The 16,576-nt window shown below is 61.1% G+C and overlaps 1 protein-coding gene across 2 annotated transcripts in view; it reads left to right on the top strand.

The window, feature by feature from the left end:
- The first annotated feature begins 5,841 nt into the window (after positions 1-5,841).
- LOC111161902 (fizzy and cell division cycle 20 related 1) overlaps positions 5,842-16,576 on the top strand; it is a 19,705-nt gene continuing 8,970 nt past the window's right edge. Inside the window, exon 1 of one of the 2 annotated variants that reach the window (XM_022525971.1) lies at positions 5,842-5,979. The gene's annotated coding sequence lies outside the window, so the exon portion shown is untranslated. The remainder of the gene's footprint in view (positions 5,980-16,576) is intronic. The other variant, XM_022525973.1, reaches the window with a different exon arrangement.

Genomic DNA, 16,576 nt, shown 5'->3' with positions numbered 1-16,576 from the left:
GCCTTCTGCTCAGGTCGTGATCCCAGGGTCCTGGGATCAAGCCCCGTGGTGGGCTTCCTGCTCAGCGGGGAGTCTGCTTCTCCCTCTGCCACCCCCCCCCCGCTTGTGCTCTCTCTCCCCCAAATAAATAAATACATAAAATCTTTTTTAAAAAAATTTTTAAGTATTCTTCACACCCAGCATGGGGCTTGAACTCACAACCCCGAGCTCAAGAATCACATGGTCTACCAACTGAGCCAGCCAGGTGTCCCCAATATTATTTTCTTCTTGTCTTCCTTTGTGTTCGAGAGTTGACTCCAGACTGACTTTGCGGTGACCTTGGCTGGCCAGCAAGGACACCATCTCCACCATGTTTTGTGACTCATGCTAAGATTCGTGCATGGCCTCGCCAGGGGCTGGGCGTGGTGTTGACTCGGGAAGGCTCCCAGGCAGAGTGCCAGGTGTGACTGGCCCCCAGGATGTGCTGGGGGAAGGAGATAGACCCAGGGGTGCAGGAAGCAGATATGGGAAGCCACGCCCAAAAGCGAGACGCCTATAGGTCAGGGAACTTGGAATCTCGAACCTGCAGACCTGTGACAGGCTGATAGCAGGACAGGCATCTGTGCTAAACGCAGACACCCCACACCTTCCATGCTGCGGTTCCTATCCACCTGAGCAAGTCCAAGCTCAAAGTGTCAGCGGCACCCTGCGCCCCCGAGCCTCTGGGGAAGGGTCCCCCTGTCTCCTCCAGCTTCCCTGGCTTGTGCACACACCTCTCCAGGGTCTGCCTCGTCCCTGCGTGGCCTTCTCCTCTTTCGCTATGTCTGTGTCCAGATGTCCCTCATGCAAGCACACCGCCGCACTGGGGTGTATAACCTTGTCCTTACTTGCTGACTGCAGAGACCCTACTTTCCAAGTAAGGGTCCATTCCCAGGGACGGGTGGGGGGGTGGACTTCAACACGCCGTTTTTTGGGGGACACAGTGAAACCCATAAGCCTTTGTCATACTTCTGATGTCAGGTCGGGGGTCGGCCCCGCACTGCCCCCAACACAGGCTGAGTGAGAGAATTCATCTGGGCTCCTGCACGGCCAGTTCTCAGTGCCCAGGACCGAGCTCAGCACTGACTCATGGAATTTTCCCGGGCTCTCACCCCTCTGGATTTCTGGTTTGTCAAAAATAGGAACCTCTGCTTAAAAAAAAAAAAAGATTTTATTTCTTTGACAGACAGAGATCACGAGTAGGCAGAGAGGCAGGCAGGGAGAGAGGAGGAAGCAGGCTTCCCGCCGAGGAGAGAGCCCGATGCGGGGCTCGATCCCAGGACCCTGGGACCATGACCTGAGCCGAAGGCAGAGGCTTTAACCCACTGAGCCACCCAGGCGCCCCAAATAAAATCTTAAAAAAAAAAAAAATCAACATGTATGTTGAGATCCTTGTAGGGCCCCGTGCAGGTGTAAGACATAATCCGGGAGGCCTGGTGCCACCTGCACCCGGTTTCCCCCGAGGCGACTGGGCACAACACACACGCAAACCAGTCGCATAGTCTCGTGACCAGAACGCTGGCGCTGATGTCCTGCCCCATCTTGGGCAGCTTTCTCCAGCGCTGCTTGGACGTGGGTACGTATTCATGTGTATTGAGTTTTCTGCCGTGTTACCCTGTGGAAACCTGGGTGTCCACCAGCATGATCATAACACAGGACAGTGCCACACTACAAACAGGGCAGGGCTGGGTAACAACCCCACCCCCAAAGAGACCGGCTCCCTGATCCGCGTGCCACTGTAGAAGCAGCTTTGCAGATGGGGGTAAGTTACAAATCCTGATGTGGGGGCGACCCTGGGTTCCCGGTAGGGGGGATGTCCCGCCATCCTCACGAGACGGAGGCAGAGGGTGGGGGTCCCAGAGGTGGTCAGACCCTGTGCTGCTGGTGGGGAGGATGTAGGGGGGTGGCTCACGGGCCCAGAAGAGGCAGGAACCAGATTTCCCTGGGGTCCTGGGGGGACTAGCCCTGCCCATGAGGGGTTTAGACCCCCTGGCCCCCATGTCAGATTTTTTTTTTTTTTTAAAAGATTTTATTTGACAGAAATCACAAGTACACAGAGAGGCAGGCAGGCAGAGAGGAAGGGAAGCAGGCTCCCTGCCGAGCAGAGAGCCCCTATGCAGGGCTCAATCCCAGGACCCTGGGATCATGACCCGAGCCGAAGGCAGAGGCTTTAACCCACTGAGCCACCCAGGCGCCCCCCATGTCAGATTTCTGATCTCCAGAATAGTGAAATAACAGCTATGTTGTGCTGAGCTGGTAAGTTTGGGATGGGAAACCACACTCAGTGATCTCTTGTGCTATCCTTTCTTCCTTCATTAATGAAATATTTTAAAAAATCAAAATCAATGCAAAAAACCCAAACTCTTATTATTTTTTAAGTTTATTTGAGAGAGTGTAAGCAAGAGAGAGAAAGAGAGATCATGAGTGGGGGTAGGAGCAGAGGGAGAGGGAGAAGCAGGCTCCCCGCTGAGCAGGAAGCCCGAGGACATGGGTCTCCATCCATCCCTGAGATCATGACTTGAGCCGAAGGCAGATGCTTCACCAACAGAGCCACCCAGGTGCCCCAAAATCTAAACTTTTAAATAAAGACAGGATCCAACTTTGACCTTGCCCAAGCCCCCTCCCTGGCCTCAGCCAAATCCCAGGCTTGTCAGAGGCTGTCTTGGATTTAAAATAAAACAATCAAGTCAGATGGTGGAGGTGGAATTTTTGATTCATGTAAAACTTGCTCCCCCCGCCCCTGAGTGTGCATCATGTTCTGTTGGAAACGAAAGTAAGAAACACCAGAGATCTGGCCACTTTTTCATCACCATCGGAATGTTTTTTTGAAAATACAGCATCTATGGGGCACCTGGGTGGCTCAGTGGGTTAAAGCCTCTGCCTTCAGCTCAAGTCATGATCTCAGGGTCCTGGGATTGAGCCCCACATCGGGCTCCCTGCTCCGCGGGGAGCCTGCTTCCCTCTCTCTCTCTGCCTGCCTCTCTGCCTACTTGTGATCTCTGTCAAAGAAATAAAATCTTAAAAAAAGAAAAGAAAATACAGCATCTGAATTGTTCCCTTTAGCTCTGCTGTTCCATTGGAGCTAGAATGCTGTGTGGAGTGAGAAGCAGCAACGAGCAGACATGGTGTTTTGTTTTGTTTTTTTTTTAAAGATTTTATTTATTTATTTGACAGACAGAGATCACAAGTAGGCAGAGAGGCAGACAGAGAGAGAAAGGGAAGCATGCTCCCTGCTGAGCAGAGAGCCCCATGCGGGACTCGATCCCAAGACCCCAGGACCATGACCTGAGCTGAAGGCAGAGGCTTAACCCACTGAGCCACCCAGGCACCCCCAGACACGGTTATTGAATCTGGGGTGGGTCTGAGGAAGGATGATTGGATCTTGTCTGGAAGGGTAGATATTCAAGAAGTTGCTTCATTTGACATTGTTCGATTTTAAAGATTTTTTTAAAAGATTTTATACATATTTTTTAAGTAATCTCCACACCCAACATGGGGCTCAAACTCACGACCCCAAGATCAGGAGTCTCATGCTGTACCAACTGAGCCGGCCGGGCGCCCTGCTCATCTGACGTTTATTGATCTGTTCTATGCTAGGCACTGCTTTGCACCTTCTGTGTTCAGTAGAATTTTCTTTTTTTTTTTTTTTTTAAGATTTTATTTATTTATTTGACAGAGAGAGATCACAAGTAGAGAGGCAGGCAGAGAGAGAGGGGGAAGCAGGCTCCCCGCTGAGCAGAGAGAACCCGATGCGGGGCTCGATTCCAGGACCCTGAGACCATGACCCGAGCTGAAGGCAGAGGCCTTAACCCACTGAGCCACCCAGGAGCCCCTCAGTAGAATTTTCTACGACAGACATATTCTATATCTGCACCATTCAGTAGGATAGCTACTAGCCAGAGGGGGCTGGGGGCTATGGAGCATTTCAAAGGTGGCCAGTGTAGCTACAGAAGTGACTTTTTTAATTTTCAAAATTTAATTTAGGGGGGCCTGGGGGGCTCAGTCTGTGAAGCATCTGCCTTCGGCTCAGGTCATGATCTCAGGGTCCCAGGACGGAGTCCCGCATCGGGCTCCCTGCTCAGTGGGAAGTCTGCTTCTCCCTCTCCCTCTGCTGCTCCCCCAGCTTGTGTGCACTCTCTCTCTCAAATAAATAAAATATTTTTAAAAAATAAAAAATAAAAAAAAATTTAATTTAAATAGAGGTGGAAAAATCTGATACTTGATCCAGTTGTTGGAAACGTTTGAAGCACACTTGCACGTGAATTTACTTGTCCCATTGTCAATTTTATACGTTGTAGAGATCAAGGTTTAACAACGACAATTAGCGCCAAACTGAGATGGGCTGCGAGCGCACTCATACTGGGTTTTAAGACATGATGAGAAAAGAACAAACGGTATCTCACTGGTAACAGTTGATTCTGATAAAACGTTGAAATGTAACTACTTTGGACACATTAAGTACATTAAAATTAATTACACTGGTTTCTTTGTATTTTTAAAATGCGGCTAACAGGAAAACTTAAAATCTACTTCTCTGGCTCGGGCGATGTGTTTATTGGATGACGCCAGGTCCCGCGCTGTGGGCGGAGCTCACTGAAGTCAGGTACAGGTGCGTCGCCTGAGTGCATCACTTCCTACCAAACATACAGAAACCGGGTACCACGGCCTCTTTCTTTCCTTCAAACCTTCGCCCACATGTCCCCGATGGGCCGCGTTAGAGACCCATCCTTCCTGGTTTTATTAGTCCGCCGAGGCCGTCCAGCGGGCGCCCCGCGCCTTCTCCCCGCCAGCCGGGCGCCGCGACGCGGACAGACGGCCCTCGGCCTGCGCGATCCCCGTGCCGTCTGCCCTGCTCGGTTACTCTGACCCGTACTCTGGGCCTCCGTGTGCGGACGTTTCGGCGGACCCGGCTCCGGCTCCCCCGGGCAGACGGGCGCGCAGGAGGGGGACTCGCCCGGGCCGCCGGGAAGCCCGCGGGGGACCGAGTCTCTGCGGGGCGGCCGCACCGTCCGCACGGCGGCTGCCCACATCCCACCCCACCCGCGTCGCGGCCCCGCGGCCCCGCGGCCCCCCGCACTCGCCCTGCCTCCCGCCCTTTCCTCAGGGCGCCCAGGCGGCCGTGAAGGGGTCGCTCGCTGGTTGACTCGCCTTTCCCGGCGCGTCATGGTGGCGAGCCCCCGTGCGCTGCTCGGCCCGTCCTCCCCTTGCCCTTTGGAAGATGTCCGGATCCTCCGCCCACGGGGGGTGGCGGCGTGGGGCGGAGACGGCCAGGGCCCGGGCGAGCACGGGGTGGAAGCGCGGTAACCTGGACCGGCCGGACGGAAGTCCCGCCGCGGGCGGTGCGGTCGTTCCGGGCGGGACTGGCACCGGCCGCTTCGCGCACCCGCGCCTGACCACGCAGCGTCACTGCCCTCACGGGGTGCGGGCCCGCCCTCGAGGGCCCGGGCCTGGCACCGTCCCCTGCGGAGAACCACGTCCTAAACGAAGCGGAGCCATTCCCGCAGATCCCACGCAACGGGCTCCGCCCGCCCCGGGGGACCCCGCTGGCCTCGGTCGCCCGTGGCAACGCGTGTCGCCGCGCTTCCTGTATTGATTCGAATCATGGGCGACGTCACGTCCTCCCGAGATGCCCGACGCGCGCAGGCGCAGTCGTGCAGGGTGGGCGGGGCGGGGCGCGGCCCCCGCGAGAGGCCCGGGCACGCGGGGGCGGGGCGGGGCGGGGCGGCCGAACGCAGCGCGCCGGCGCGGGGGCGTGGCTGGCCGCGGGAGCGCGCGCGGCGGAGGAGGGCTCCGGGAGGCCGCGGAACAGCGACCGCCGCCATATTAAGGAGCGCGGAGCCCGGGGTCCCGTCCGCGGCGGCCGCGGCCGGACCAGTGGAGCTGCGGGCGGCTGAGGCCGGTGCGGCGCGGCGCCGGGAGAGGCGGGGTCGGCGCAGCCAGCGGGCGACCGGAGCGAGCCAGGTGAGGCGGCGGGGTCTGGGGACCCGCCCCCCGGGCCCGAGCCGCGACCCCCCGAGCCGGGCCGGGGCCTGACGGCGGCGCGGGCCTTCCCACCGCCCGACACCGGGCTGGCGGCCCCCACGCTCGGGCCCCTCTGGGAGCCGGCCAGCCCCCCTGAACCCGCCCCCCTGCCGAGCTAGGCCCGGGGTGACCTCCGCACCTCCCTCCCGTCTTCACCCCCAAACCCGGCCCTGCGAGAGCGCCCCAGCCCGAACCACCGGCCGCCCGAGACCTGCGCCGCGGCTCGCGTCCGCGGTCCACTAGACACGGGCCCGAGCCGACCCCTTCCCAGCTCGGCGCCTCTTCTCTGGCCTCTCGAGCCCGCCTTCCAAATTGGGGCCATCCCGGCGCAGGCCCTGCGCAGCCGAGCCTGCCCCCCATGGCTGTCACGACGCGGCGGGGCTCGAACCGGGCCCCCGGGGCGAGTAGACGCAAGTGTGGGGACCCTGTCGGTGTGGGCGCCCCTCCGGGTTCCTGGCACCCAGAAGCACTTGGGCATTGCCGTTGGGGCGCATCCGTGATCCGCCTCGCTCCCAGCCCCACGGTCTTCTGCTGCCCCGGCCCCCCGGCTTGACCCTTTCCAGCTGCCGTCGCGCCCGTGTCTAGCTCTCCGTGTGGGCCCTGACCCCACCAAACTCGGACAGGGCCTGGCTCTGCCCAGCCACCCGCTTGCCCCGCAACATCCCGCCTCTTCCTGGAAGCCCCCCGCCGCCAGCGGGAGCCCCCAGGGGTGGACTGCTTCTCCCCATCTCAGCCGTGCTCCCCCCCTCGCGTTGGGTCTGCACTGTCTAGACTCGCCCCCAGCCCCCAGCGCAAAGCCGAGACCCTCCGCTCCGCAGCTGTCTAGCCTAGACCTGTTTTGTTCTTCCCTGTTCTTTTCCCCGCAAAATCCGCCCCTCTTTCAGGCGCCTGTCATGCTGGGAACTAGCCCCCCTTTCACTCCAGTCCGCAGAGTGATGACCTCATGCCTCCCGCTGGTGAGGCTGCACCACGCCCTCGCCCCCCCCCCCAACTTCTTACTAGCTTGAAATGGGGAGGATTTACCAAAAGAAAACCAGTCCGCTCAAGCATGCACAGCTGCTCCCCCTACCCCAGATTGGGGGCAGGTGAGGGGGTCTTCGAAACGCAGGAGGTTGGGTGGTCTCTCCTGGCGGACGATGGCGGGGGGTTGCACACTAGAGGCTGATGAGATCTTCTCGGGACAGTGCCCAGAGTGGTGCGTTGTCCCCTAGAACGCATTCTAGGCTGTTGTTCGTGCGGGATTCCTTGTGGGCCGTCTCCTCCCAGGAGGTCACGCGCCCCTTCTGTTCCAACAGAAACCACTGGACTGCCGTGCTGTCCCGGCCCCAGAGCAGGCCGGTGTGCTGGCTGTTAGGGGCACTTGCGGAGGGAACAAGGTTCCACTGTTCAGGAGGGTTTGGTTGAGCATTCTGGGCTCCCCCCACCTCTGAAACCCGGGCTTCTGGCCCTTGGACAGCTCTTGGTTCAAAGGACGGGTGCTTTGCTGGGTGGTGGGCAGTGTCCAGCGAGCCATGCTGGCCGTTTTGGAGCACCCCCCACTCCCCGTGACTGTTTTCTGGGGGAAATCTCAGACCCCCGTGGCCCATCCGGTGGCAGTGGATGTTGGGGGATAGGGGAGAAGTGCCCGCAAGCAGATGGGGAGGCGATGAGTTTCCAGACGCTGGTCTGCCTCCACTCACACGAGGCTCTGTCTCAGCAAAGTCTCCCAGTACTGCTTGTTGGGGCCTCTGGCCTGGCAGGTTTGGGGACCAGAGTGGGGCTGGTTGTGGGGACCTTTAGCTTGGTAGCACTGAGCAGGATAAGAGGGTCCCAGATGGTTCTGTTTGGAGGGTGGATCCTGGACCTTCAGGTCGGGCGTCAGGATCAAGGGACTTGGTCTTTTCGGAACCAGTGAAATGGCACTGCCGTCATCGCTCTCTTCTAGAGCAGAGGTTCTCATCTGGAGACATGGGTGCTGTCTGGGCACATCTGTGGTGATCACGACTGCGGGCCCTCCTGGCATCGGGTGGGTGGGGTCAGGGATGCGGCTGGATCCAGGATGTCCCCAAGTAGTAGTGGTGTGGAGGGACTGGAGTTGAGCCCGAGAGCCCTATGAGGGCAGGGACTCTGTCCCCAGAGCCTGCTCAGTTCCCCGTAAGGCTGGAGCTTGAGAACACTGGCTGGAGTGGGAGCTAACGGGTGGGGACAGCCAGAGGGTAGGGTCCACCTGCCATCCTGGGAGTTGGCACAGGGAGCGGGTGGCCATCAGAGCTGGGGAAGGAATATTGAGCTGCCCCTCTTCCTCCCCGAAGCTTCCCGCCGTCCGATTTCTGATCCATCGTCGGCCCCAATAGCCTCCCCCTTGTCAGGGCCACTGGTCACCGCCCTGGCCGCCTCTCACTCCGCCTGCCCCAGCTTTGGTGCTGGCAGAGCAGCCGCAGGTAGCGGGCGGCTTGGAGCTGGGCGCGTCCTGCAGCTCCTTCCTTCTGTCAAGCACCGAGACTCGCACACAGAGCTCCTTCTTGGGCGGCACTAGCGCTCCGGACACTGTGCCCCCAGCCGCCGTGCATCCTTGTGTCCTTGGCACGACTGCTTTCTCCTACTGTGGCTTCCTCGCTGTTCCAGAACAGGCGCACACGGCACATCCCAGCAGGTGCAGCTGGTTTGGTCCTCGACCGTCGTGCCGAATGAATGACCCCCGGCCCCCGAAAAGTGGACTGTGGATTCCACTCTCCCCAGGCTTCCTACACCTCCCCGCCAGCGAGTAGCCTCCTTTACTGGGCCTGCTTTTCCTTATTTGCCGAATCTTTGTTGGTAACAGATCGATTTGGATAGAATTGCTGTGCCATGTGATTTACCAATTTAAAGTATACAGTGCAGCGCTTTTCAGCTTTTGAGTCTATCACCTTAATTCCAGAACATTCTCATCACTCCAAACAAACCTTCTTCCCTTTACCCATCAGTCCTGCACCCTCCCCAGCCCCAGCAACCACTGCCCCATTTTTTCTGTCAGGCTGAGTCTGGTCTGGGCGTGTCACATGTGTGGACTCACACCCCATGTGGCCGTCTGTGTCTGGGTCCCTCCCTGAGTGCTGTGAGCTCGGGGTCTCTTCCCGGGGCAGCACGTGGGGGCCTCGCTCCTGCTGGCGGCCACTGGACGATCCCACGCATGGGGGACACGTGTGTATCTCCTCCCCAGGTGGCGGACACTTGGGCTGTCACCACCTTTCTCCCGTGGGGACCAGAGCTGCTGCGAACAGTTGAGCACAGGTTCTCGCGTGGTGACCCTCATGTTTGATCTGAACTCAGATGCGGCTTTGCTCTCTGCACACCTTCTTGGCGGGCACACTTCACTTCCTGTCCTCATTTGCTGCTGGTGCCAAGGCTGGCTCTGGAACTCCAGGCCCACGTGGCCAATGCCGGTTGTCGTCTGGGTGTCCTGCAGGCGTCCGGGCTGAGTTAGCCCAGGAAAGCTCATTCTTTCCTTGAACCTTTCCCACCCTGGCCTCACAAGGTCCCTCGTCTCCATCCCCCATCCTCTCGGGACTGCCCACTTCCTCACCTGGCTTGGGCAGGCACAGTCGGGTCCCCTTGGTCCCCCTGCTCCCCGGTGCTCTGCCCAGTCTCCACGGGACACCACCTTCAGTGCCTAGAGGCACAACTCCTGCCACTCCCGGTCCCCCTGTCCTGCCATCCGCCCCAGGACGAGGCCCAGAACAGTGCTCTTCCGGCCTCCCCTGTCCCTCTTCCGTCCCCCAGCTCGTTCTCACACCCAGCCTCCCCGAACCTCTGTGTGGTTCTCTAGGACAGCAGCTGCTCCTATCAGATCCCATGCCTTTTCGCTTGTGCTCTGCCCAGAGGAAGGAATGGTGGGTTTGTGCGGGAAGGGTCCGGCTGTATTTGCACGGGGTCCTACGAGAAGGGGAAAGACGCAGAGGCGGGCTGGGGTGGAGGTGGCGTTGGGGAGGGCTGAGGGGGCAAGGGCAGGGGCCGACAGCTGCTGGGAGCTGTCTGTCTGCACTTACGGGAGGCTGAACGGCAAGAGACGGGTCAGCGCTGGTGTCTTGGGCCTGAGAGAAACTGCTCCTCCCCCAGAGGAGTCCCGGGGGCTCGGAGTTCGCTGCGGGCCGTGTCTGGGGATATTTGTGCTTGTCGGTGGGTGTTCTGGCGTTGGGGGTGGGGGCCAGGGGTGCTGCTCAGCCCCCGGCCGTGCCCACGATGGCCCCTACGGAGAGTGACGTGGCCCAGTGCCAGCAGGTGGGTTTGGGGGTCCTTGCCCTAAACGTACTAGGTTTTAGGGTTTTCTTCTGCCCCCATCTGGGACCCAGAGGTAGGATCCATGGAGAGACATAATCGAGGAAGCACTTTGTGATGCTCAAGGCTACCTGTGAGGGGGTGAGTTCCCCATCCCTACAGGTGTGCGAGCAGATGCTATTGTGAGGGGCTCACCCTGAACCCCTTTAAGGCCTGTCCAGCCTGTGATCAGGCTCTCTGACATAAGCCATAGCTGCAAACGCGCGCGCGAGCATAAATCGCTCAGGGCTGTTGCCAAGTCATCCTTTCTTTGTGGGGGAGGCAGGTTGCGTCTGCACTGGTGAGGACCCTAAAGCCCTTGGGGGCTGGATGTCTCACCCCGTCTTACTGGAGAATGGGCGCCTAGCAGTGCCCAGTAGAGCTGGGAGACAGTGGCCTCACCTTGGGCGCATTTCTGGGGCTTCGCGCAGCTGTGCTCTCCTGGGGAGCTGGCCATGTCTCCTGGGGCCATTGTCACAGGGTAGAAAGGGGAGCCTTTGGTCCAGAAAGCCCGCCAGGCCTGGGGCGCAGGATTGCTGATGAACCCTGGGGCCTGTCTGCACAGAGGGAGGTCAGGCGTGCTGGAACACGCTCCTCAGGAGCCCTGGCCCCCGGGCCTCCCCAGAAATAACTTGACCCTCGTGCTGATTCGTACCAGCCCCCGGGGGGAGGTATATCATCTCCCTGTCCTGTGTCAGGCGCGGTCCCTTTTGATTCCAGCTCTCCCAGGCCTGCCTTCTGCTGGTAGCGCAAGGAGAGGGACCACTAGCACATCGTACTCCCTCCACCGTTTTGGGGGCAGGGGTTCATGGTCTGAAGTCCCCGTTCTGTGCCCCAGCTCTTGGCAGCCCGGGAGCGTGCGATCTAGTCCATGTCTGGGGACCACGGCCATGCCTTCCGCCCCAGAGCCCTGTCTTTTACTAACCAAAGTCTTCCCTCCTCTGGGGCAGGGGCAGGCCCTGGGGGGTGGGGTGGGGCAAGGGGCTCCACCCAGCCCCCCGCCATGGACAGAGGGGCAGGGAGCAGGCCCGGCTGGAGTCTGGTGCACCTGTCCCTGAGCACACGGGGCCCGCTGCCACTTCAGCCTCTCCTCTGGGTCAGACCCAGTTTGGTAGCTGCGAAGGCGGCGTCTCCCGTTGCTCGCCCGGGGCTGCCGGGCCAGTGGGAGCGGAAGCGAGGACTCCAGGCCAGGGGTGTCCTCCTCTGAAGCCCCCCCTTTTTCCGGTAGACCTTTCCAGGACCGTGCGGTGTGGGGTGGGGGTGGGAGGCTGAGCCAAGGCAGAGGCAGCAAAGCCAGAGGTTCCCACGTGAGCAGAAAATTGGACAACTCCCCCTTTTCTAGTTGGGTCTTCCTCATGTGGTATTTCCTCAGCGTCTTAGAGGATGGCTGAGAAGAACCCACCCAGGGCCCAGCAGGACGCCCTCCTCTTCCTCAGGAGGAAAGGGCTGCGCGTCGGGTGGTCCGGGAGCACGGGACTCCCCCGGGTCTCCTGCAGCCCCCGCCTGAGGGCCTCTGGACGGGTGCGCGTGCTGGAGATTCCAGGGGCCTCGCAGAGGCCCATGCCCCGGGTGACGGTGCCCAGGGAGCCCCCATCCGCGTACAAGCATAGTTCTCATGGGCGGGTGGTTCCCCCCAGAACCGACCATGTGACATGACGCCCCACTCCAGAGCAGGTCTTTGGTGGCTGGTCGCTTGGGTGCTGGGGCTGGGGACCCTCCCACCTGAGGGAGCGTCGTGATCTGAGCGGCCGCGGGTAGGAGGGGCAGCGTGGGCGCTGGAGCTAGATTTCCCGGGAAGGATCCCCGCAGCTTCCTCCTGCGTGAGAGCACGATGGCGTTGCCCCTGGGGGCAGACTCGAGTCCGGGACCCGGAACGACGCTGCCAGCTGCCATCCTTGTCCCACAGGGCCAGGTTCGCCTGGGAGCCTGGGCGTACACGGGAGGGGGCAGCTGGTGTCCGCAGGCTCCTCTCTACGGTGTGCACAGCAGCTGCCCCCGACCGCCACCCGCTGGCACGTGCGGCTTCCCCCGCAGAAGCTGGACCTACCCTCACAGCACGGCTCTGCCGGGGGACGCCGGGTGGTGTCCAGGACCTCTGTGGTCGTCACAACAGGGAGGGCCTCGGTATAAGCCGTTTCTGGGCGGCCACATGCAGACCGTCCTCACCCTCGAGACACCGAGTCACAAGAGCCCTGTCGTGGGCATGTTTCCTTCCTTCAGCTTTTGCTGGGAAGCCTTACAACATCGGAACCAGGAGGGACTGGTTTTTCGAGATGAGCAGGACCTTGAAGGACTTGAAATTTGGTGAGCGCTCCTGGAAGCAGTGTGCTCCGTCCCGGGGGCCTGGGGCCCGGGGCCCAGCGCGAACTTGGGAGGAGCTGCGGCATGTGCTGTGCTGCCCCCGGGCCTGGAGGGGAGACCGTCGCATGTCCATGCCAACGCCCTTGCCGTGCCCCCCGCAGCCGCACCCCAACTCCAGGGGGCTGGGAGATGGTATGGGAGGCGGCGCGCGCTGTGTCATTGGTCCTTGCTCACACTGGGCCCAGCCTATGTTCCATGGTCTCCCTCATCTGCTGGCCTCCAGCGGGTCTGCCCCGTGGCACTGGGAACATTCTGGCCAGACTCTCAGTGGGGGCATGTTCCCAGCACTGTGGGGGGCTGAGCAGCGGCCCCAGACCCCACCCCTCAATGCCAGGAGCACCCCAGTCATGACAACCACACATGTCCCCAGACACCACCCAGTGTCCCCTGAGGGGCAGGATGGCCCCGGCGAGAACCACTGGGTGGTACCTGGAGTGAGAGCATCTTTGCTGAGTGCTCGGTGGGTGGAAGCCGTGTGAGCAGCACACGGCGGGGCTGGGAGAGCTTGGGGCTAGCGGGGGGCTGCAGAGGAGCTGGGCTCCGCTCCGTGACTGCGGGGGGGAATCGGGGCCCTGGATGGGCGAGCAGCGGAACATGGCCAGTGTGTGGGAGGGCAGCCCTGGGTATTCGGTGACCTCTGACCCGTACAGACCAGCTTTCGCTGCATGGCAACCTCATCGTTGTCCTCCGAGATGACTGGGGCGCTGCCCGTCTCCCAGAAGAGCGGGCTCGGGGGTTGGAAGCTTGTGTGAGGCAGTGGCCTGGGGTGGGTCTCCTGGCTCCTCATCCTGGGGGCCACGTTGGAAGAAGAGGAGACCCCCTTCTTAAGGGTTTGCTTGGTGGGAGGGCAAGTCTGCCAGTGCAGTACCCAGTGGAGGGGACAGTGGCAGTGAGTGGCTGAGGACTCCGGCCCCCCTCACGTGACCTGGACGCCAGCCTGCCAGTCAGCAGGGCGAGCTTGGGGCCAAGGGGGCGCTCACTGCTGCCTTCCGGCTCTGTCTTGGGCTCGGCCTGGGGGCGCAGGGGGCCCTTTCTGCTGCAGCCCGTGGACAGTCCATGCTCCGGACTGCTCGCTAACACGAATCGCCGCGGGCTCTCGGGTGTTTCCTTAGGAAGTTCTCAATTGTGCGGTGAAGGCGGCTGAACGCGGGGTGCCCTGCCAGCCGCGCCCCGCCCCTGGGCCGCAGTGGGAATCCAAGAAGTGCGAGCTTGCCTGGGGAAGCACGGCTCCTTCCTCTCCCGTCCCGCAGCCCCTCTTCCTCTCCGCACGCTGACCTGTGCCGCTGGCTTTTCCCTCCGAAAGTAGCTTGTTCGCTCGGAGCTGCACTCACGTGCCTGGGGCCCGCTGGCCCTCCCGCTGCCCTGGCCGCTGCCCTGTGCCCCGGTGGGGACAGGAGCCTCACGCCACTGCGTCAGCCCTCGCCTTCTGCTCCACACGCAGCCTGCACGAGCGTCCTTGTACACGTGGCTTTGCACACACGGGGCTATCACGGGCGGGTTCTTAGAAGCAGAGACGCCGCATGGGAGAGGATGTGCGTTTTAAATTTGGAAGGCGACTGCCAAGTAGCCTTCCTTGGAAGTTGGGTTTCAGCTCCTGCCAAGAGCACATGTGCTGCTGCTCCTTTCACGGGGGCGGCTGGGGGCGTCAGGGGGCGTCGGAGTGCAGGGCTTGGCACTGGGGCCCTGCTGCCCTCCAGCCGTGCCGGGGTGGGCATGAGCGCACCCACCACCTCCTGTGGCTGGCCGGTATCATACCCCCCCACCCCCCACTTGTCTTGTTTTTTAAATAAAAGCATCTGTGGTCTGTCTCGTCTTGCGGACACTTTTGGTTTCTCTTGGGCCCTGCCGTCCATGCAGCACATCAGCCTCGCCAGCTTCCTGGGGAGTCACCTGGGGACACAAGCGTGGTGGCCTTGCTCTGTGAATAGGGGGCTCTGGTTTCCATCAGAACCAAGTTCACCTGGGCTGAGAGGTTTAGAGCCCGCAGCCCACAGGGTGACTGTTGCTGAAGCCCTCGTGCCCCTCAGAGCCCCACTGTCCCTGAGCAGCCCTGCGTGGGGAGAGCAGGGGAGGACATCTCTTGAGCATTGGGACTGAACATGGCTTTCACCGGGCCCCCCAGGGCTCACTGCCTGGGCAGCGGCAGTCAGCTCCAGTCAGGGCGGGCCAGGGTGACTCCGCACACGGGCCGGGGCCGTCAGCTGCCTCTCTCACCCTTGTTTCATCTGTGTGGTAGAGAGGACAGCTGACTGGCCCAACTCTGGCAGAGTACCCAGGAGGGTAGAACTTAGCAGAACGGAGCCAGTATCGCTGCTCTTTGTGTCCCTGTCCTCTTCCTTCCCTGACACAACCCCCCGCCCCGGGGGGAGTCTTGGTTCTCACAGTGGTCGCTGGCCTCCTGGAGCTCAGGTTCCCTGGGGGAACCCCCGTCCTCTGAGTGGGCATCTCTAGCCTGGACACAAACTCGTGTGGCCACACGGCCCAGGAGTGGTCCCTGTGGTGACGGCACACGGGGTTCCTACTGGGGCAGGCCAGTAGGTGGACTGGGAGCTGGATGGGAAGGGGCCTTGCCCCCAGAGAAGTGAGGGAGGCTAGAGGGACACAGCTCACTTCCGGACTCTGCTCTGTGACAAATGGGCTGACCAGTCCAGGTACCTCTGCCGGGGCATACAGTGTCCATGCAGGGTGGAGGGCGATTGCCAAGAAGGGGGTGGCTGCTCCCCTAGGTATACCCCAGAGGGAGGGCCTCAACCCCGCTTCACTCAAAGCAGGAGGCCTGCTGTGTGGCCCTGTGGGGATGATGGGGCTGGGGGAGCTCGGGAACCCCAGGCCCTGGGAGGAAGGGCCCTGGGGGCAGGTGGGCACCCATGTCAGGCCTCTGGGCAGGAGCCCCTGTCCATACCCCTACATAACACAGGGCCTTGCTACCCCGGCTCAGCCATCATGGGTTCACATGTGTGTGAACGTGGTGCACGGTGTGGGGCACACTGTGGCAACTAGTGGCCGCACACCTGTTCCTCCGAGTCTAATCCAGCTGGTTTTTGGCTGAGTGTCCTGCTTTGGGCCTGGACCGCACCAGGCCAGCGCTCTCTGTCCCCTCGTGGCAGGTGAGGGTCAAGGACTCTGGGCTCATGTTGGTCCTTCAGCCACGTGCCGTACCCGGTTTCTCTGCCACAGGCCCGGGAACCCACAGAAAGGCCCTTTGGGGATGTCGAAAGTGGGGCTCAGGCAGGTTGGCCTGAATATCTTCTCGTGCGGCCAGAGCTGGAGAGGTGTGAGTGGTGGACCCCAAGGTCTGTCCCTTCCCAGGTGACTCGAAGCTAGTACTCTCTTTGGGTGTCTTTGTTTGAAGATTTTATTTATTTGAAAGTAAGCGAGAGAATAAGTAGAGGGAGGGGCAGAAGAAGAGGGAGAAGCAGGCTCCCCGCTGAGCAGGGCGCCTGACACAGGACTTGGTCCCCTGACCCCGGGATCATGACCTGAGCCGAAGGCAGACACTTAACTGAGCCCCCCGGCTGCCCTCGGGTGTCTTCGCAAGGGCACGTGTTCTCTCTGGTCTGCCCTGTCTCTACGGATGAGACCCTCTGGGGAGCCCCTGTAAATGGGATCCCACAGGATGGGCCCTGGGTTTGGCTTCTCTCCCTGAGCGCGGGTCTTCCAGGTGTGCTTGTGGTGTGGCAGGGGTCGGACTGCCCTTTCTTGTCAAGGCTGAATGACATTCCGGCATGTGGAGGGACTGCACCGGGTTTATCCTTCTCTGAGGGTGGACACTTGGGAGCCCGTCTCCTTGGCTGTCCGGAGTCATGTCAGTGCGGACGCTGAAGGGCTTGGCAGGGTGTGGGTCTGCCTTTCCTCCGGGGGACATACCTAGAAGTGGAATTCCTGGGTCCCGGGGGGGGGGGGG

Source organism: Enhydra lutris, unplaced genomic scaffold, assembly GCF_002288905.1.
Source record: "Enhydra lutris kenyoni isolate GAN:26980312 unplaced genomic scaffold, ASM228890v2 scaffoldscaffold86, whole genome shotgun sequence".
Taxonomy (NCBI): domain Eukaryota; kingdom Metazoa; phylum Chordata; class Mammalia; order Carnivora; family Mustelidae; genus Enhydra; species Enhydra lutris.
This window is presented reverse-complemented; position numbering and strand designations above follow the sequence as displayed.